This window comes from Lichenostomus cassidix, chromosome 2 (genome assembly GCF_008360975.1).
Source record: "Lichenostomus cassidix isolate B80296 chromosome 2, HeHo_3.0, whole genome shotgun sequence".
NCBI classification, from domain to species: Eukaryota; Metazoa; Chordata; class Aves; order Passeriformes; family Meliphagidae; genus Lichenostomus; species Lichenostomus cassidix.
This window is the reverse complement of record NC_139482.1, coordinates 55,122,332-55,145,498: the sequence shown is the minus strand read 5'-3', so window position 1 is coordinate 55,145,498 and position 23,167 is coordinate 55,122,332. Positions and strand designations below refer to the sequence as shown.

The window sequence follows — 23,167 nt, the reverse complement described above, 5'->3', positions numbered from 1 at the left end:
CAAATTAATACCTTTTAACTATATACATATACAAATGACTAAATACAAATACAGGTATTATTCCAGTAGCCAGTGATTGTTCCCCCAAGATGTGCATTGAGTTCATTTGGTCCATTACTGATGTGACGCGAGCAGTTCATTCTCATTGTCCATGGTATTTACAACATACAGTGGCATTGCCATACAGCAAGAAGTGTTCCATATGTAATTCAACATTACAGACTGCTCTCACGCAAAGTCAAATCCCCTTGAGGTACATGACATGTTTCCCTGTCCCTCTGCATCACCCACCAAGTGTAACCAGGTTCTTGAACAAAACCCACACATTTTTGGCTGGGTTTGCCTTTGCTTGAGGCAGGATCAATCCAAACAATCCAACGGGCTTTACCTGCTTGGCCTGCTTGTTTGCAGCCCACATCTCACAATCATCAATTACCTAAGATGTAGTGTCTGTGGTTAAATCCACTCCTTGTTCATGAGCCCATTGGTGGATTGCATCTCTTCTTCTTGATGTTTTGGTACAGTCCTCATTCAGATCTGCTTTGCAGAGAGCAGTGTATATTTTTATCCTCTGACACTTTATACCCTCTAATGTTCAATGTCAGAAAAATTAAATTATGGCTCTCCTTCCCTTGAATATTTTATACGTATTTGGAAAATACAGCAGATTGCTAATTCCTGTATGCATGAAGCTGTAAGAAGTATATTCTGGCTTCACCCAGAATAGAGACAGAAACATCTTTTTACATTCCCAGTCTTTACTGTGCACATGTGTCCTTTATCCTAGAAACCATTGTTGATGCACAGCATGGACTTGAGGTGTCATGGGCCCACCAAGCTACAGACAACTCACCGTTGTGTTGCCAGTCTATATCTGCCTGAGACACTTTAATTTTGGCAGTCCAATCTACCTGTTCATTGCTTTGGTTATCATCATCAGCTCAACTCTTAGGCACATGTGCATCCACATGACAAACTTTCACAATCATTTTCTCTACCTAGTCAGGGATGTCTTGCCATACTTGAGCAGCCAAGATGGCTTTTCCTCTGTGCTGCCAATTGGCTTTTATCCACCTTTCCAGCCACTACCACAGAGTATTTGCTACCATCTATGAGTCCGTGTAGAGGTGGAGTGTTGGCCACTTCTTTTATGCAGTGATAGCCAAAGCCAGTTAGACAGCTTTCAGTTCTGCAACCTGACTTGTTTCACCTTGTCCATTGGTGGCTTCCACAACTCACTGTATAGGGCTCCTTACAGCTGCTTTCCATTCCCTATTAAACCCTGTGATACAGCAAGAACCATTGATGGAGAGAGTCTATCACCCCTCACTCTCCAATAGCTGGTTATGTGGTGGGGCCTCCTCAGCACGTCACCTATGTATCTTCCTCTTTAGATGACAGTCCAAAATTCTCACCTTCAGTCCAGTTCAGGATGATTTCCTAGAACCCAGGGTGATTAGGATTTCCTATCCAACCTTGCTGTGTGACGAGAGCCATCCACTTACTCCACGTAGCATCAGTGGCATGATATGTGGAAGGGACTTTCCCTTGAGTATCCAGCCCTGCACTGGTAGTCAGGGTGTTAGAATGACCTGTGCTTTGGTGATAACCACTTCTGCAGTGGCTCAAACCCCTTCATAAGCTGTTAAGATCCCTTAGATCCTAAAGATGTGGCTTTTTACCTGTTGGGGTATAGCTGGCCTCAGATCCTTTGTATCCCTGAACACAAATGTCATCCTTGAGTTTCTCCAGGTACCTTCTTGCCAGAGGCTCCAGAAAGGATCATTCTCCCTGGCTGCAGTGTAGAGCACATCCTTCTCATCCAGTCCCATCCTGACTTGCCCAAGGGCTACTGCAGGAACAATCCCTGGTTTGATCTGTTCAAAGTCTTGTTGCTGTTCAGGGCCCCACATGAAATAATTTTTCTTCTGTGTTAGGAGGTAGGCAAGGTTTACAATCTGGCTGTACTCTGGGATGTGCATCTCCAAAAACCCATGTGTTATGAACCAGTTTAATACAGACGAGCAAGGAAAACTAAGTCCCTGCAAATAAAACAAATCAAATCCAGAAAGGCTTGCCATAAACCCCAAAACTTGATTAAAACTAGACGATGTTAGATGTTGTTGCCAAAAAACTCGATGTATTTCATTTAATAGTAAAAGAGGCAAAAAGAAAGAGAGAAAGAAAGAGAGAGAAAGAAAACGAAGGGAGGGAGGGAGGGGGAGAAGGAAGGAAAGGAAGGAAGGAAGGGAGGAAGGAAGGGAGGGAGGAAGGAAGGGAGGAAGGAAGGAAGGAAGGAAGGAAGGAAGGAAGGAAGGAAGGAAGGAAGGAAGGAAGGAAGGAAGGAAGGAAGGAAGGAAGGAAGGAAGGAAGGAAGGAAGGAGGAAGGAAGGAAGGAAGGAAGGAAGGAAGGAAGGAAGGAAGGAAGGAAGGAAGGAAGGAAGGAAGGAAGGAAGGAAGGAAGGAAGGAAGGAAGGAAGGAAGGAAGGAAGGAAGGAAGGAAGGAAGGAAGGAAAAAAGAGGTATGTAGGGGCGAGGGGAGGGAACAGGTGGAGAGTGACAGGGGTTAGCTAGAAACATATCTCTCTTCCGAGGGATCCAACCTCATTGCTCCCCTCCATCTGGTCTTCTTGGTGGTGAGGGTCCCCTTCTGCCTCGCCACCAAAAAGTATAGAATCCAATGGATTAATGTACATTTGGGCCGGGAGTTGGTGCATTTTTTGTGGCAGCAATTGGTACCTGCTGTTCTTCAACCCTCAGGTGTCCTACTGCAGAAGGGTCCTCTGAAAAACCATGCAATGTATTCAATTTTTTAATGTCCTCTGTCTCCACAGCATATATTGCAAAAGCCAAAAAAAGTCCTTTTGGGTCTTTGAAATAACCACTCCTGAGGTAATCTAAACCAAGAATACACAGGGCCTCTGATCCAGTCAAAATAGGGTGTTTTTTCCATTCCTTCCCAGTCAAGGTCACTTCAGCTTCCAACAGAGTCAACTGCTGAGACCCCCTGTCACACCAGCAATGGAAACAGGTTCTGCCTCCACCATATCATGATGGTACCAGAGTACAGTGTGTGCCAGCGTCAGCCAAAGCTTTGTATTTCTGTGGTTCTGATGTGCCAGGACACTGGATCCACACAGTCCAGTAGACCTGATTATCCCTGGTCTCTATCAGGCTAGGGGCAGGGCCCCTCTAGTTTTGGCTGTTGTTCCCTCCGTGGGCACACATTCTGGAGGTTTCTTCACGGGGGTCACACATGTCATCTTCACTTATGTTCTGCCTAGGAACACACCCCAAGGAAACTAGAGCTAAATTCATTCTTGCCAAGTTTCCTTTGTTAGCAGTGTTTTCTTTTAGTTTATGTACCTGTGCTGCTAAGACGGAAGTTGGTTTTCCATCCCATCTTCTCATGTCTTCTCCATGCTCACAGAGGAAGAATGGTTCTTCCTCTGTGGTTGCCTTGTGGAGTGTACTCCCTCTCCCTGGCTGTGGGATGCCTATTTCCGATAGCAGGGATTCTGGTCTGTGCTGGTGAAACATGGAAAAGGCCCTCCCTAAGCTCCTTTCTGAGTTTCTGATGGCTCTCTGATAGCTCTCTTCAATCCTCTCATCCAATTTTCACATACATTTGGTCAGGTCTGTTTCCACAGCTGAGACTTGGGCTCAGGTTGGGATGTGGACAGTGACTTCCTATGTCTGTAGCCTTCTTGTCATAGTACTCACTGTCTCGTTTTCCTCATTCCATTGCAGCATCACTAGGAAGTTGTGTTGGTTTGAAAACAAACCAGTGGGAGATCACAAGTCAAGATTGAAATTAAAAATAAGTGAAATAATACAAGGAAAAAGCACTGACAAAGTCAGATACAACCTAACACCCTGTTAGGGTGGTGGTAGCAGTCCGACTGAAGTAGTCCACTTGAAGCGGTGATCCTGTGAAGGTCTAGTCTCCAGCTGAAGATCCAGTGTAGCTCTCGTCCTCTGGGAACCCAGTAGACAGGGCTACCTCAGGCAGTTCCAAGGCCAGGTTATATCCAGGTGGGAACACCTGGCTCCTCCCTCCTCCGCAGAGCATCTCACAATGGGATGAGATAAGTCCATGAGTCACACGGTGGGTCCCTGATGGCCCATTGCCTGTCATGCGGGGTGGGTCGTTAGCAGCTGGTAACAGCTAACGGATGGCCCATTGCCTGTCATGCGGGGTGGGTCATTAGCAAGTGATAATAGCTAACGGATGGCCCATTGCCTGTCATCCGGAGTGGGTGATAGCAGCTAATGGCCCACAGCTGGTGGTAATAGAATACTTAACTACATCAATATTGCAACCTAGGACAGAAGTACACTTGTGTAGCAAGCTGTGCAAGTTTCAACTACTTTAATGTTGTACAAGGTCTGGAATTCTAGTGTATTGGTTATAATTTGAGAAAATGATCTCTATCACAGCCAGCTCTCTCAAGTTTTGGATTAGTTTCTTGGTGGTTTTCCAAGGGCCTTGATGCAGCTGGAAGTGTTCTTGGCAAAGATATCTCTCCTTCACAATTGCTAAGAGTCACATCCAGAGGCTGAGAGATTTGGGCCTCCCTGTGATCCCCTGGTTGATATCCACATCACGCGACAGAGGTCCCAAGCACCTTGCTTCAGTACCATCCGAAATTGTAGCATCACCTGCAGTGTCCCAGACTTGGATCAGCCAGCTCAATAGAGACTCACCTTTTCATTGGGTGAGGTCTTTCTGCAGATTGCATAGACTTTCTAAGGATGGGGATTTGGTGATTACTTCTTGCTCTGATTTCTCTGCTGGCTGTGTGGTTTCTGCCTCCCTGTCATCATATACCAGCCAAATGCATTTGGTCTTGTATTTCTTCTTCTGGACAGGATGGCAACTGCTATTGGCTGAGGTTGCCCTTCTGGTTTGACTGCAGCCTGAGTGACTGTGGTGTCTGTTGGTTTGTTGCCCTTCCCCTCCAGCTGTAGGTGCTGCTGTGCATAATAATGACCAGCATGCAATAAGCATTAGTGAGGGCCCAGAACAATGCAATAAGTTGCCCCTCTTTGGAACTGCCACTGTAATTTTCCTTCAAATGTTCTGCTACCTTTGTCGAGTTCTATATTTGTTCAGGGGAAATTTCCAAACCACTGGACTAGAGCATTTCTTCAAACTCTATCCTATATCCTCCCACATTCCATGCCACTCAGGGTATTTCACCCCGGGATAGATCTCTGGAAAACCTCCCTGTAAATCTTAGCCCTGATTCTAAACATGTTGTAGACCGTACAGTGGAGATGTAGTAGAACTAGCAACAAGAATATGATGTTTTTAACATCCAGAGGGAATCTGACATACTCAAAAAGTGATGTGGTAGATGTGAAGGGGTAGAAGGAGGTGAAAGGCTGGCAAATATCATCCACTCCAGGTCCCCCAACAGGCTGGGTGTGATTATTAATAAGCTTCCAGAAGTAGCAGCCCAGACCAGGATAGGCAAACAGTAATGAATATGCATTTGAAATTATCTTCATTATCTTTGATGTTATCTCTACATAAGCTGATATCATAGAGTGTATAAACATTGCAATCTTTCTTTGTGTTCCTGATCTGAAAACGAACACATGTGAATGAATGACTGCTATTTCATTCTAGCCTGTGATGCATCAGTGCCAAATGGGGTTTTGTCTCAGATTAGAGACAAATTTCTCTAGGTGGAGAGCGCTCCAAACAAATGCCTCCCCGAAAGCCAAGGGCTTTGGTACCCCCTGCCCCAACTCAAAACAGAATTTCTTAAATGAAAGTGGAAAAAAACCCCGATTTATTTAACAAAACACACAGAGTGCCCTGCAAGACACAGGGGAAGGGGAAAACGAGGAAAAATGAGTTATTAAACCTGAGTAAACAGCTGGTGAACTTTAGTGTCTTTTCCTCAGACGTAGTTTCCCCTGTCCGGGGCCCCCGGGGGCTGGGCGGAGTTGCTCCAGTAGTTCCCTGGAGGATTCTCGTCTGCTGTGCTCCGGGGTTCCTTGGGTTTTCTTGGTGAGAAAGCAAATCAGAGAAAAGGGTCCAGAAAGGAGATGACGAAGAGGCACCCCCAGGGAAAAACTCACAGCGTCGCGAGCAGCCGCCAGCCAGTCCCAGGAGTGTCTTTTCCTCCACCTCACCCCCCGGCAGAGAGGCTTGGGGAAGAGTTTTAAACAATCCGCTCTCCTCCTATTGGCTGAATGCAGTTAAAGCTGCAGGACCACATTTCTGAGCATACGAGCAGCGATAGGGAATACACAAGATTACCCTCTCCCCAGGACAGGTTTTTTGTTCTTTCTCAGGGCACAATAAAGAAAGGCAAGTGTTAAAAATGAGAGAACTGGAAGGATTGAAAATACATGAGTAAGAAATGGAGTGATTTGCTGCGAGCATGGGTTATGTTGGTAAGTTATTCTGGATACCTGCCAGTCAATTCCATGGCTCCATGAGGGAACAAGTCAAATAATGCTGTTGATTAGAAACCAAGGTGTAAAAAGATAGTTGGTAGCATGGCCTGCTCCCTGCTGGCTGTGGGGTTAAAGATGTATTTTTTTTTGTATAGAGACAGTGTTCACAGCAAAACTCTGCTTCTATGTTTGATTTCTACCTATTAGATGAAGCATTTTTCCTCCTGTATCTCATTAACAAGAGATGCAGTGCCGCAACTCTTCACATTGGTATAGAATACTTGCATCCAAATGTTCTTATACTTCTTTAATCACTAAGACTCAGGAAACAGGAAGGAGATATTGTACCCATACCTTGTGTCCTACCACAAAGAATGGGGATGCAAGCAGGGGAAATAAGGTTTTCCATATTTTTTTTTTTTTTTAACAAGGCCTTTGCTCTTCTAGATAGCAAAATTAACAATAGTGAAGTACATGTGGGAGCAATGTGGGAGTGAAGTACATGTGAAGTACATGTGGGAGCAAACAATAGGAAGTTTTCCTGTTTGGTAGTGGATGAGGGAAAAGACATAAATGCGCTGGGAGCTCACCAGTCAGACCCAGCCATGAGCCTTCTCTACTCCCAAATGCACACTGCAGCAGGAGGTCCCTCTGTCTGCCCTCATGAGCCATGTGCCATGTGCCCCAGCTACTCACCATCTCAAAGGTTCTGGGATGGGCCCACACCAAGTATAGTGGGGTCTCTCCTGTTCTGGGGAGTCCAGGATGAGACACAGGAGTCCACTTGCAGTCTCAAAAGTGCCAAATAAGGAAGGAGAGCATTTTCTTTTCTGAAACATGGGGTTTTTTAATTGGCTTTCTCTATTTTTTTTGTGGGTTTTTTTTTGTTTGTTTGTTTGTTTGTTTGATTTGGTTTGGTTTTTTTGGGGGGTTGTAGGTTTGGGGATTTTTTGTTGGTTGGTTGGTTTTTGGTTTGGTTTTTTTGGGGTTTTTTTGGTTTGTTTTTTGCTGTTTGGTTTTTTTTTTTTAGTGCTGATTTTTACTATTGTTTAGTGTTGTTTTTTACTATTGTTTTTTGGTTGCTTATTGGCTAGTCTTGCCAAAACACCCAACAGTAGCAAAGAGGGGAAGAGGGAAGGAGAGGTCCTGGCATCATCTGGGCTCCTACGCAGGGGTGATGGGAGGAGTCTATTGGATTGGAGGTCCTTGGGGCCTGGAGGTGAGGTTTTCAGACTGAGAACAGGAAGGCCTATGGAGGATTATTGTCCCTGGCTTGTTCTTGCCTTAGCAACTGAATGGGGGGTTGAAGATGAAGGTAGGGCCACCCTGGCATTGCACAAAGAATTGTTGCAGATCAGTTGTAACTCTAGTCAAGGCAGGACTGATTTGATATTGGCTACAGGCTCTTGAGGGGAGTGATTGGGGTGAAGATTGTGTCTGTACTTCTCCCACATCAGCTGATTCCCATGTAACTCAAGCTGTGTAAAAGCTGTTTGAGACCTGTGATAGAGAAAAGGAGGTGTTTTTCTTTCCTCTACAGTAAGTAAATGACAGTGTGCAAACAGAAATCATGCTGTTGTTGAAAGAAGGAAAATGGAGCTGGTCATTAAGGTGTTCTGGTGATGGTTTGCTGTGTCTGTGCTGCCATGGTGACAGCAGATCCCAACATGCCTCTTTTTAACCGGTATCACTCCAGTCCCTTGCTTTCATGGCATATCAGGAGATGGAGGGCAATACAGGCTTTGGAAGTGTACACTGGTAACCTGGGGAAGGTGTCATCTCTCTGCTGTTTCCTACTTTCCTTTCTCCCTTTGGCTCATGTTTTTTTTGTCAAGACCACCATGCAGACCAAATCTTTAGAGGTCTTTTCTTTGCGTTAGATTTTTACTAGCTTTTAGGAGAGAGAGAGAGAGAGTGAGAGAGAGAGGTTGAGAGAGAAAGGATGCAGTGGGGGAGGAGGTACTGAAGAGCACTGTTATTTTCATTTAATGAAAACCATTGTGGATTATGGAGATCTCGGGACATCTCTTCTATATTCCTACCATACTTGTTGCCATGATGCCATAACCAGGAGTAAAATGGGAGACTGATTTAACTCTTAATGTGCAAATGGAAGCTTGTTTCCAGGACGTTTCCTGGACCTGAGTTGATAGGCAAGCTATATTTACTGGAAAATATTCTGATATGACCACATTTGAGAATACTTAACCTGGTGCATCTGTGACTTTCTCAAAGACATTAACTCAAGGACATGTCTAAACTTATTGGTTTGATATAGTGGGTAGATTATAGGGGTATCATAATCTTTCCTTTTTTCATCAACATGTACTATTTCTTCTTTTCTTGGGTACAGTTTTAAGTTCCCTATGTTTTAAAGACTTGGAGAATTTTTCTGAAGTCAAGTTATATAAGGAATTACTTAGAACAGTTAGTATTTGAGAGAATTAACTTTATTCTTCATTAACTTCTTCCTGAATACAAAACTGTGTTTGAGCACTAGAGAATAAAGGAGAACAAGATATTGCACAAATACCTGGGGGATATCTCACTGGTAACAGTGAAGTGAAAGCTGAATTTGCCTGTCTCTTCACCATATGTCAATAATAATATTTATAACGCGTAAGTATTCAGTGCTGTGGTTTGGACAGTTTTGTAACTGTGTGTTGGTATTTAAAAGCCTCTTCTCTTACCTAATTTCTTCTTTGAGATTGTCAGATGTATTTTCTAAAAACAAAAGAGTTGGAAACTCTTTCAGTTGACTTGCTTTTCCTCTGCTTTTTATATACTGTGCTTCTCTAATAGAAAGATGTAAGCCCAGACAAAAAACAGATCCCTCTGAAAATATGTAGTGTAAAATATTAACAGGCTTTTGTGCATTATTAGAATCATGAAATACAGTTGAGATACTTCAGTGGAAACACATGTTGTAAAATATTTCTGCGGTCTATTTAGCCAGAGCTGTTAGGCAGCATGCAGGTTGCAGCACCATAATGTGTTGTGTAGATTTTGAAGATGATTGCAGAAATAAATAAAGATGGTCAGAGAAAAAAGAACAGCTGTGTGCATTCCAGGCTCTAATCTGACTCAGATGCAAAACCAAGAAATGGATAAATATCTATCTTCAATTCCCTCTATAATGAATTTCAGCATTATATCAACCTAGCAACAAATGCACAAACTTACAATCCTCCAGTGTTACATCTTTTGAGATCTCTCATACATTATCTAAAACTTTTACCTATTACTTTTCAAAGTCACATGTTGTTGTGATGCCTGTTTGAAGTGACAAATAAAGGATTTCAGTAGTGAAATCCTTTATTTTTTACCATCTCTGAAGTATTTTTCATCTCTGTTTCAGAGCAAATGATGATCTGAAATTGTGCAGAGGTCAGAGAATGTGCAAATTCCAGATTTACATCTATAAAAGGGAAAGTAGAACCTGTGTGCTTGTAAGCATATCTACATTCTTGCACTGCAGTCAGTGACTCATCTGCCTGACCTGAGCCCTTTGCTTTTGTATTCATACTGCAATAAACTATACACAAAGTAGCCCATGCAGAGCAGTATGATGGAGTTGCAGTCTAGAGGGTGTAGTGAAAATCTGCCATTTCCCAGCATTACTTGTTCCCACAACATAATCACACTTTTTTCTTGTAAAAATGTATTTCTATGCATTCAGGTTCTTCTCTCTTGGTTATATTGACAGAGATGTTTTTGCTGCTGGGAATGGACCAGGTCTGGCAAAAAAAAAGTGAAATAATTTAAAGTTAGTTACTTTTCATCCACCATATAATTATTTGGAACACTGTTGACTATGCAACTGTTTCTACTTACAGGTTGGGAGGAGGTGATTATAGGGGGGAAGAGCAAGGCCAACTGATGCCATCAGTGTGCAGATCTCTGGTGGTGGAGAGGCATCATTATGTGCCACCCATAGAGCCATGTAAGCACAGCAGTCTTGGGTCTCTACAGTGGTGGCCTGGGGCTCCAGTTTGAGCACGGCTGCTAGAGGCAAGAGAGGAATGATCAAAATAGACTTCATGAGACATTCATAAAAAGGAGAATGGTAACTTATTTTTAAATTAATATTAACCCGTTTCTGAATCTTCCAAATCCTGAGCTGGTATGCTAACCTTGAGCTCATCTTCCTCTGTTAATCTGTGGAGAGCTGAACTGAGACAAAGAGAAATTTGTATTGTGTGCTTGATCAGAACATTCTGATATTTTAAACTGTTTAGGACATCCATATCATCTTCAGAGAAATTTCAACTGGAGTCTAAACATGTGTTGTAATACTACTACTACTGATGATGATGATAATTACAATAAGAGTAATGAAAATGAGAGAGAGAGAAATAACACCCGAGAGAAACAAGTGATACACAATATCATTGCTCACCACCAGCTGACTGATGCCCAGTCTGTCACCAAGCAGTGATCAGTGGCTCCAGTCTATATATTGGGCATGATGTTCCATGGTAATGGAGTATGCCGTTGGCCAGTTTGGGTCAGCTGTCCTGCCTATGCTCCCTCCCAGCTTCTTGTGCATCTGCTCACTGTCAGAGTATGGGAAACGCAAAAGTCTGTGATTTGGAGTAAGTCCTACTTACCAACAATGAAATCATCAGTGTGTTCTCAACATTATTCTCATATTAAACTCAAAACATAGTGCTGTACCAGCTACTAAGAAGAAAATTAGCTCTATTCCAGACAAAAACAGGACAGCAAGTTTCCTTAACAAAAACTTATACAGGAATAGTTTGAATTAATATCAGGGAAGTAGTGCAGGTTCTCAAAGGTCTTTAGTTTATATGTGCATCATATATACGAAGCGATTTTTTTAACACGGTGGTTTTCTACCAAATGACTCAACTCTAAACATGCGTATCAACCAGTTGAATCAAGTTATCTGATTCTGAGATTTTAAACAGTCTCTTCCCTTCCTTCTAAGAATGCCTTATAAAAGAAATCAATTTAAGAAGTTTGTGCTTAATTGAAGAAGGAATACTAATACCAATGTGCTCATCAGAAAACTTCTAATATTTCTCTTACCAAGGATTAGCCACCTCACTTCATTTGCATGCCTCCCACACCCGTGTCTGTGCAGAAAATCCTTCATCCTCTTCCCCATCCCTGAAAGGGGAATAATGGAAAGAGTTACATACAAAGGCATTGCTGTCAATAATTTGCAGATAGACAACAAAAGAAACTGGAATGTGTCTGATGCTGGTTTTTGTGCTTCTCTTTCCTTGCTGCTCTCATTGTAATGCTATCCAAAAGGGAATTCAGAGCTCTAGTGATTGAGATGGTGTTGGCCACTGATATGTCCTGTCACTTCCAGCAAATCAAAGCTATGAAGAATGCTTTGCAGCAACCAGAAGGGTGAGTCACTTCACAACATGGTGCAGTGAGGGGGCCATATTTCAGCTCGTGCTTTGCCAATGTGTTTAACTTCAAAAAAACCTCTCCAGAGGTCCTCTCTTTCTTTGATGTTCACAACAATTTTCTTTCTGCTGTTGAATTTTGAATGAATTCGCTTAGGAACGGATGGCACATCTATAGTCTGTGCTGGCCAAAGCTTTCAAACATCACCATTGTTGGGACCAGCCTCGCTAGGCATTCCCTGGTGGGTAACATCAAGGACATGATTCATTTGCGTGACCTCTACAATTGAGTATGACTCAAGGTTACAAGACCTGAAGAAAATAACTTGCACTTTGCCCTTATGAAGATGGTATCCGCTGTCACGCCTGGAAGGGGCCTGCTTCATAACCAGAGAGCAGATGAAAACTTGAGATCCACTGAGGGAAGGACTGGAAAATAACGGAGCAGTATTGGGGAAACCTTTTCTTCTTCCCAGTATGCCACTGAGAGCTGTAATATTTTGTCCACAGCTCTTCCCCCTAAAATTCCTTCTATATTGCTCTGAATGATGGTCAGTTTTTCACCCTGGACATAGTTGCATCCAGAGCCTCCCAGAATTATACATGCAACAGAATTATACCCGTATCAGAGCAGGGTGTGGCTAGCCACCTGATCCTCTCAGAAGCTACAAGTCTTTCAACTATTTTTGATAGCCAAAAAGTGGAATTAAAAAAATGAGACCACCCATTCCAAGAAAGTGTAATTTACTGGGTTCTTGGGCTAGCCTCTTAGGTGATGGTTGCAAGAACCCACCAGCCTTTTTTCCTGTGAAATCAGATTCTGGGATTCCCTTCTGTTGTCACACTAGTTTTCTATTAGTGAAACATTTATCAGTTATTGTTTAGAGTGGTCAGAGCCCCAGAGATCCCCACTGCTTATTACAGTGGGATGATAGGAACCAGCTTCTCTTCTGAGCTGCATAAAATGCAGCACAGATGAAATGAGGAACAGAGCAGCTCTTCAAGACTGCTAGTGCAGACAAGCAAGCTTGGAAAGTTGCTGAGCAACATTTCTTTTTGCATTTCTTAGTAACTCTTTTAAAACAGGAATTGTGTATGTTGGAGAAATAAGACAGTTTTTCAGAGCTGTCTGTTTTTATGATCAGAGAAAACACTTTATTAATATCCTAGCCAAAGATTCTAATTACCTTATTTTCCTGTAGGTAAGATTTTTGTCTTTCTTCCCTACAAGAGCAGACAATTAATTTGTTTGTTCATTTGGGTTTTCAGAATTGACAAGCCGAAAGCCTTATCACTGCTATTACATACAGCAGATATCAGTCATCCAGCCAAGGCCTGGGATCTCCATCATCGCTGGACCATGTCTCTTCTGGAGGAGTTCTTCAGACAGGTACAGCTAAGGAAGTTCTTTTGTTTTCTGCAGTTGAGAGGGAGTGTGTAGGATTCAGTAAGAAAGGAGGAAAATATGAACACAGATATTTTCGTTTATCTCTGATTTGTGTAAGAATCTCCTAAATGGCATGAAACTTTCTCCTCTAGCACCATTAGCACTGGCTATTAAGACTTTGAGGAAGCTAGTGGCTGATACACTGCCTATAGGCATAAACTTTATCTACATAGTAGAAATTCTAATTTGGGAAGCTAGTATTTCTTTCATATTAGGAAAACATGGAATATATGCCACTCTACTTTGCTCTAGAACCATAAAACCAGATTTGGGTATGTGTACTTTATAGAACTCTACTTACATTGTTGTGATGGATGGGAAAAAGGCTTACTTTGCCCTCACTTTAAAAGAAGTGAACTGATCAAAATTATAGTTCATAGTGGACCACCTGTTGACAAACCCACAAATCTAGACAAATCATTGAGCTCTATGTGATGGTTAAGAGATCCCCAAGTGATTAATAAAAAGCATTTAAAGAATTAAAAATGAAAAAGAAGAAGAAAAATCAAAAGAAAAAGAAAAAGAAAAAGAAAACAGATCACTTAAGTAGTGTATCGGATACTTTTCCCCAGTATGAATTGCTAACCTAAGCAATGCCAGCTCTTGAGTGCTTATTTTCCTTCTGAAGTTTATAACTTAATGTTATATGGTGAATCTGAATGCAAAAGGGAAAAATATGACAATTCCTTCAATGTTCTGTCAGTTTTCTAAAATGGTATCTGTTTTTAAAGCCACTGCAGTAATCCCTTTTTTTACAAAGATATTGCAAAAATTTGCTTTGAAATTAAACCTTTGGTTTGTTTTTCAAAGCAAGAATTGATTTACTGGGTAGAAGCAGAAAGGTATACCAGCAGCTGATTCTGTCTTGCTACACAGAAGGATCATGCAAGTAGGATGATTTGAACACGAATTTTAGGGAAAAATTTGTGCATATTTATGCTTTTCTAGCTCAAAGTTATACTAAATGTGTTAAAATACATGACTGCTGAAGATTTGTGAGGGAATTAAGATTACCTATATACGAGACTGCAAAACCTCCAAGTTATGATTTATTTTACACGTGTCATGAAGACAAAACTATTATTTTATATATTTAAAAGAGTAGTTTAATTTCAGCCGACAAATTCTACTTTAGCTTTGTATGATGAATGACAGCACTTTTAGATGAAGTTCTATATAAAACTCATATTCTAATTCCAAGTTGAGATCCTGTATTAATTCCCTCTTCAGGAAAACCATTAAAGCATGATTTTATGAAGCACAGATTTATGTTCATTGAAGTTATTTAGTACTAGATCAATAAGTACATCCCTACTTGACATTAGAAGAAAAAGAGACACACTTCTCAAAAATAGATGTCCTAGTTCTGGACAGGACAGGGTTAATTTTTGCTGTAGCCAGGAGGTGCCATGGTTAGGATCTGGAGGTTGTTCTAGTCCATCTCACTTCATTTTCCAGGGATGGAAAAAGAGTTCTTCTCTGGACTGGGGTAGTGGGGTCTGCTCTTCTGTGTGCATTTGCATGTGAATCAATTCCTCTCAGGAATGCTTTTGTTATTCATATTGTTGCTGTTGCTGTTGCTGTTCCCAATAGGTTATTCTTATTTCAGCTGCCAATCTTTACCTTTTGTGCCTTCAGTTGTCCTCTCCAGCCCACTGCAGGGGGAGGAGGAGGGAAAGGGGAAGATGGGAGTAAGTGAGTGGAACATGCCTTGGAGATTTTCAGTTGGAGTACTAAATTGAAGAAGACCTTCCCTAAACCAAAACACCCTAGTTTGGCACCCACTGCGGGACTCAAAGAGTTGAGATAACAACAGATGCGGCCACAGAGAGTTGTAAACAAATTTGATCTAAGCATTTGTTTTACTAGGTATGGAGACACTGGTCACAGTGTTGCTTGTTCTGTTCACAAGGCTGTGGTACCTAACTGTCTGTATACTTCATATATACGCTAAGTGTCCACCGTGATGTTCTCTTTCAGAGCAGGGAGAGGGATCAGGGTTGCTTTGTTGCTGTACTGTATGATAGCGGCTTTCCATAGTGAAGGCTCTCAAAATGGGTGGAAGAGGCAGGGCCAGAGATAGTTACCCCATCCCTATCCCCATGTGAGCTGCAAGATGTGTGAAAATTCTTCAGCTGCCAGTTAGGTGAACCCTTGGTGACCTGCCTGGTCCAGTGCTGGGATATTACAGCCCATATTATGAAACTAGATAGATGGTAGTGAAGTCATGCCGCTGTGATCCCTGCCCTGGGATGTGGGCATTGACAAAGGGATTGGGTAGAGGACAGAAACCCTCATCCTTTGGAGCAACTCCCATCAAATGTGAGAGAAAGGTATTCATTCTCTCAAGTATGTTCTTGTAGTCTGCTCAAGCCGGGGGAAGGCTGTGGAGAAATGTATCCAGTACCTGAGAGAATTAGTTGTGCTGGAGGTAATCTATAGGGATAATAAGCAGTCCCCTGTAGATTCAGATCAGGTCCATCTTACAAATATGGCACAAATTTATACGGAGTGCACCATTGTCATACACCAAGTCATTATGATTGATATCAATGAAAGAAAGAGAACAAAGAGGGCTTCGGGTGACTATACAGCTATGGCAATATGAAATAATTTCTTTTCCTCCTTACCAACTGTACCTCAGCTGTGGAAAGACTGTCCAAAACTTTGGACAGGCTCAAAAAATTCAAGTATGTTAGAGAGGAAAAGTCTTGTGCCCCGCCAGTAAGGACCAGAGTCTCTACTATTGCAAGCATGCACACACTGGTTCGAGAGACAGGGTACACAGCACAAGGTAACCTGTGGTTTTACTTGACCACAGAGAGGACATGAGGAGGTGGGGTGGAAAACCCATCTCTTCCCTAGGAGCATGGGTATGTGAGTTGAGAGGAAGGACAACAACTACAAGAAATTCTTCAAGGGTAAATGCCACTCCAGTTTCCAGTGGGCAAGTCCTCAGACACAATGGATAGGCTGATGTTACTTCTGATCCTCTTAAAAGGACATCCAGTTCATATTTACAAGAAGTGAGCCAGGAGTGCTATGACCAGAACTACAGGGGACTGTCTCCAGCCAAGTGGAGGAAAGGGACAATTTGAACTATTGGACTGTGTGCATCCAATGGCCTGGCACATCAGACCCACAAGAGTATAAGGCTTTAGTTGACACTGGTACACAATGCGCCCTGATGCCATCAAGATCTGTAGGGGCAGAATCCATCTCTGTTTCTGGGGTGACAGGGGTGTCCCAACAGCTGACAGTACTGGAAGCTGAGGTGAGCCTGACTGGGAACAAAAGGCAAAAATCACCCCATTCTGATTGGCCCAGAGGCCCTGTATATCCTTGGCACGGATTAACTCAAGAGAAGGTATTTCAAGGACCCAAGAGTGTATTGCTGTGTTTTCAGGTTAGCTGCTTTGGAAACAGAGGAAATTAGACAGCTGAACACCTTGCCTGGTCTCTCAGAGGACCCTTCTGCTGTGGGACTGTGTAGGGTCGAAGAACAGTTACTGATCACTGCCGCAACAGTGCATCATCAACAATACCACACCAACCAGGGCTCTGTGACCCCCATCCAAGCGATGATTAATGAACTGGAGAGCCAGGGAGTAGACAGCAAGATTCACCCACCCTATAATAGTTGTATATGGCCTGTGCATAAGTCCAGTGGAGACTGACAGTGGACTATTGTATCCTGAATGAAGTCACACCACCACTGAGTGCTGCTGTGATGGACATGCTAGACCTTCAGTATGAACTGGAGTCCAAGGCAGCAAAGTGATGCCACCATAGATATTGCTAATGTGTTTTTCTCCATTCCTTTGTCAAGAAAGTGGAGGCCACAGTTTGCTTTTAGCTGGAGGGGTGTCCCGTACACCTGGAACCAGTGGCCCCAGGAATGGAAGGACAGCCCCACTATTTGGCATGGACTGATCCAGACTGAACGTGAAGAGGATGAGGCTCCAGAACACTTGCAACATGTTGATGACATTATTGTGTGGGCCAACACACAATAGTTTTTTGGAAAAGTATTCAACAAACAGAGATAGTTCTTTGGAAAATTGAGGTAATCCAGATCCTCCTGAAGGTCAATCTTGCCATAGTGCAAAGTCAAGGGACCTGCCCAGGAATATAAATTTTTAGGAGTAAAATGGCAAGATGGGTATCCTCAGATTATAATGGACATGGTCAACAAGAGAGCAGCTATGTCCCCACCAACCTGCAAGAAGGAAACACAAGCGTTCCTCAGCACTGTGGCTTTTTGATGGATGCATATTCCAGATTACAGTCAGCTTGTAAACTTTCTCTATCAAGTGACCCAGAAAAAGAAACGTTTTAAGTGGGGTCCCAATCAGCAGCAAGCTTTTTAACAAATTAGACAGGACATTCCTTGAGAGCCATTGGGCTAGTTAGGACAGGATAAGACGTGAAAAATGTGCTGTACACTGCAGCCAGGGCGAATGATCCTTCCTGGAGTCTCTGGCAAAAGGTACTCTGGGAGACTTGAAGGTGACTCCTGGGATTCTGGAGTCTGTAATACAAAGGATATGAGGCCTCTTACACCTCAACTGAAGAAGAGGTACTGGCACTTTATGAAGGAGCTCTAGCTGCTTCAGAAGTGATTGTCACTGAAGCACAGCTCTTCCTGACACCCCAATAGCCAATGCTGGGCTGGATGCTTAAAAGGAAAGTCCTTTTCACACATCATGCTTCAGATGCAACGTGGAGTAAGTGGGTTCCGCTGATCACTCAGAAAGCTCAAATAGAAATCCCCAACTGCCCAGGGATATTAGCCTGAAGGCAAAATCACAAATCATGAATTGGCCTGAAGGCAAAATATTTGGGACCATCATCAACATTGGAGGAGGCAAAATGATGTGCTGAGGAGGTCCCACCGTATATAATCAGCTACCAGAAAATGAAAAGTGATATGCACTCTTTACTGATGGTTCTGCTGTATTGCAGGAATACATTGAAAATAAAAAGTGGCTGTATGGATTTCTATGTAAGTTGCAGAAGCTCTTGTCAGACAATGTAGATCCAGGCTGCAAAGCTGTAAGATGTCCAGCTGGCTGTAGATACTGCTGATGGGGAGAAATGGCCAGCACTCTACCTCTGTGCTGACTCATGGGTGGTGGGAGTGGCCCACAGACCAATGGAAAAAGACCAGTTGGCTGCATGGAGTAAACTCATCTGGGTTGCTGAAATGTGGCAAGACATTGCTGCATGGGTAAAGAAGCTGGTTGTAAAACTAAGTTGTGGATGCACGTGTGCCCAAGAGTAGGGCTACTGAAGAACACCACAACAATGGACAGGTGGATCAAGCTGCCAAGATTAAAGTGTTTCAGGTGGATCTGAATTGGCTGAATAAAAGTGAGTTATTTCTGGCTTAGTGGGCCCATGACGCCTCAGATCATCATGGAAGAGATGCAACAGGGAGGAGATGGGCTTGTGATCAAGGGTGGACTTCATCATGGACACTGTCTCTCAGGTCAGCTGTGAAACATGCACTGCAATCAAGCAGGCCAAGTAGGTAAAGCCTCTGTGCTATGGGGGACAATGGTAGAAATATAAATATGGGGAGGCCTGGCAGTTTGATTACATCACACTCTCTCAAACCCACAAGAAAGTGCTGTGTACTTACAATGGTGGAAACAACCACTGAAGACAAACTCTGTGTCTCACACTACTGTCTGTTATGCCACCTTGGGCCTTGAAAAACAAGTCCTGTGGTGATGTGGCACCCCAGAAAGAACTGAGTCAGACAATGGAACTCCTTCCAAAAATCATCTCAATGACACCAGGGCTGGAAAACATGGTATGGAGCGGGTGTATCATATTCACCATCATGCACCAGCCTCTGGGAATATTGAATGGTACAATGGGCTGTTAAAAACCATATTGAAAGCAATAGGTGGTGGGACCTTCAAACAATGGGTTCTACATTTTTTGGAGGCTATCTGGTTAGTCAACACTAGAGGCTCTGCTAATTGAACTGCCCCTGTCCAGTTAAACTCTCCACAGACCGTAGAAGGGAATGAAGTCCCTGTGTCACATATGAGGAATATGTTTGGAAAGACAGTTTGGCTTAGTCCTGCCTTAAGTGAATGTAAACCCATCTGTGGTATTGTTTTGCTCAAGGACTTGGGCACACGTAGTGCTTAATGCACTGACAGGAAAACATGATGTATACCTCAGAGGGATTTGATTTTTGGGTGGAGCAATGTGTAATGTTGAATTGTATACTACTGGCTGTTGTATGACATTGCCACTGTTTGTCTTCACCACAAACAATTGATATGGACTGCTCCATATACAGTAGTTGTGAGCTCCTGATACAGCTTGCAACCACCCAACAGCACACCCGCTCTCCTGACCTGGAATACACCTAGGATGGATAGAATCCACAGTCATGGACTAAATGAACTCAAGAGACATCTTGGAGGGAGGGCCATTGACTACAGAAATTATAACAATGCTTGTACAGTGCTTGTATATGTATATAGTTGGAAAGTGTAGGATCTCGGCATGATGCAGATGTTATAGAATAAGGGGTGGATACCGTCCTGGTTCTGAACAGGACAGGGTTAATTTTCACTGCAGACAGAGGAGGCATGGCTAGAACCTGGAGGTTATTCTATACCACTTCACATCATTTTCCTGGGACAGGGAAAGGGCTTTCTTCCAGGTTGGAATAGTGTGGTCGCCTGAGTATCTGCATAGGAATCACTTGCTTCTCTTTTACACTTTTGTTATTTGTATTGTTGCTGTTACTTTTCTTTTATCTTATATGTTGCTGTTAATTTTCTTATATCATTGCTGTTTCCAGTGGATTGTTTTTAAGTTGTGATCTATATATTTTTTGTGCCTTCAATTCTCCTTTTCAAACCACTGTAGGAGGAGGGGAAGGGGGAGTGAATGAGTAGTGCATGGTACTTTGAGGTTTTTGGTGGGAACACTAAATTGGAGAATACCAACCCTAAGCCGTGATATTGAAAACTACTAATAACCAAGGGGACTATGGTTGTAAGGAACTTGTTTGACCTTGGATTGGATATGTATTTCCTTATGGTCTTTAATTGCAGATGCTTTCCTCTCCTGTCTGTTAAGTTTTCTGCAGAGACATAAAGCCTGACAACATATATCAGAACAGGTCCCCAGCCCTCTTGGTTTCCAAGTATTTTGTGATGTGACATGACACAGGTCTTTGAGCACCAAGTGACCATGCTGTAGATATGAATGATTCTAAGTACAATATGGTTTTTTTAATACTCAACATCTATGATGATCTCTTAAAGCAAACATCTTCCCTTAATTAATTAGTTCTACTAATGCCCTTTAGCTAGGCATTAAGGAACTGCTCAAACAGCTTAGAAATCAAGTGTCTCTCTGAGCAGTCACAAAGGCAGGCAAGTGTTCCTTTCTGAGACAATTAGCCACTGGAGTTTTTAGGAGGCCTAAGGAGTAAGAGAAGTATTATGAGCTGGCACTGAGAGATGGTTTTTCTGAGAGACACAGCTGACACAGTAAAGGAAAGTTACCTGGAAATATTTCTGTGTTTAGTTTGTGTTTTTTACCCTGATATTTGTGTATCAGGCTCCTAATATGAAGCAGAATTGTTCTGTAGTAGAAGGATACTATTGCTTGTTTTTTCACATGAAATTCTAACAGGACTTTTGCCCCCATTTTATGTATATTATATTAACAAAAATAAGAAAAATTCAGCTTTTCTTATACCTACAGAAGTGTTTCTCTGGTTAGTTTCCTGAATATTTTAGCTTCTATTTGACATTAGTCAGAACATTGGCAAGAGGTTCAGCACAGTTATAGTGAGCTGCTGATTTAAGGAAATGATTTTACAGAATATTTAATAGGCTATTTAAATTCGAATGCTTTGTGGGGAGTATTGCAACTATGTCATCCTATACATATCTTCTCAGCATAAAGCAATGTTACAGTGACCAAACTAAATTAAAGGGCCTTTTGAAACATGTGACTTGAAAAACTGGAAAACTAGGAAATATGAGGTTTTAACACTTCATCTTCTATCATCTTGAGATGCCAAAAAAGGACTTTCAGTTCGCAGGGCTGGTAGGCAAGTTTAGACTTATGTAGTTAAAATGTAAATGCAATCTGAAGGTAATGTGAAATATGGTATTCATAGCACCATAGACTACCAGGTTGTAAGGAAGCTGAAGGATCATCTGGTCCAACCTTTCTTGGCAAAAGAACAGTCTAGATAAGATGGTCCAGCACCCTATCCAGCTGAACCTTACAAGTGTCCAGTGCTGGGGAATCTACCACTCCCCTGGGGGGATAATTTTAATGGTTGATCACATTGTGAAAAATTTTCATCCTGTGTCTAATCTGAATCTCCTCAGGACTAACTTGTACCCATTACCCCTCATCTTTTCATGGACCTCCTTGTAAAATGGGGATCTCCATCTTCTTTGTAGCCATCCTTTAAATACTGGAACATGGTGATAAGGTGTCTCCTAAGCTTTCTTTTCTCAAGGTTTAACAAATGCAGTTTTCTCAGCCTTTTCTTACATGGCAGGCTTCCCAGTTCCTGCATCTTCCCTGCAGCACTTCTCTGAACCCTCTCCAGGCTATGCACTTCTTTTTTTGCATGGGGGGGCCAAAACTGAACACGGTATTCCAAGTGTAGCCTGGCAGGCACTGAGTAGAGTGGGATAATGACTTCTTTATCTCTGTTGGTGATGCCTTTGTTGATGCAGCTCAGCATTCTGTTGGTTTTCTTCACCAGAGCACCACAGTGTTCGCTCAAATTAACTTGTCAAACAGGACCCTCTGGTCCTTTTCCACAGAGTTGTTTCCACTGGGCTGTTCCCAGCCTATGCTGTGGTCCTGGATTATGTTTTCCTGTGCGAGGTGAAAAGGTGTAAGACCTTACATTTGTCCTTGCTGAACTTCATAAAGTTTTTGTAAGCCCACTCTTCCAGCCTATCCAGGTCTACCTGCTGATGGCTCCCCCTTAAAAGTGTCCCCTTTCTCACTTGGTTAGGTATCATCAGCAAACTTCACCACGGAACACTTGATCCCATCATCCAAATAATTTATAAAAATATTAAACAGTATTGAGTCCAGTATCGACTATTGGAGTATCCCACTTGTGACAGGTTGCTAGTTTGAAAAGAAGCCATTTACCACCACTTGCTGACAGGCATGGACCACTTGTCTATACTGTAATGCATCAGTGTCTTTAGGAGGAGGCTATGGGAAACCATATCCAAAGCCTTGGAGAAATCCAGGTAGACAAGGTCCACAGCTTGTGCCACATCAACCAAACAGGTTACTTTCTCACAGAAAACTGTTAGTTTTTTCTTTGGAAAAAATTATTAATCTGCATCTGCCAAACCATGGACTGTGAGTTCCTTACCTGAAAGACTGAAAAAGACACGCAAAGAAGTGCAAGCCCTGAAAATCAGTCCTGACACTGATGTTTTCTCATGAAAGGTTTGCTCTGAGAACTGAGTTTTCTGGAGTACTGCAGTGAGAAGGATTCTTGTACTCAAGTGGGTTTTTAGTTGATGCATTGAGGTACCAAGCAAGCAGGAAATGTTCTGATGAAGAGTCACTGGAATAAAAATGCTTAATTCATCAACTTCTCCTTGGACTACAACTTTTCCAGCCAGACTCAAATTATATAATATATGTTAAACATATATAATGTCCACAATATACGTTAAAAAACAAACAATCCAAACAAAATCCAACCTTAAAGAAAGTAAAATAAGCTTTTACAGTCACGACATAAGATATCAGAGTGTAATGTGTCTTGTCTTTTTTTAATTTCTTCTCAATTTTTATCCTCCAGGGTGACAAAGAAGCAGAACTAGGGCTGCCTTTCTCTCCCCTGTGTGATCGCAAATCTACTATGGTTGCTCAGTCTCAAATAGGT

The 23,167-nt window shown here is 42.4% G+C and overlaps 1 long non-coding RNA gene across 1 annotated transcript; it reads left to right on the top strand.

Annotated features, from left to right (window-relative positions):
* Positions 1-11,662: 11,662 nt before the first annotated feature.
* Positions 11,663-23,167, top strand: LOC146441398 (uncharacterized). Its single transcript, XR_014849891.1, has 3 exons — positions 11,663-11,796; positions 13,068-13,188; positions 23,084-23,167. It is a non-coding gene; the product is annotated as an uncharacterized LOC146441398 (long non-coding RNA).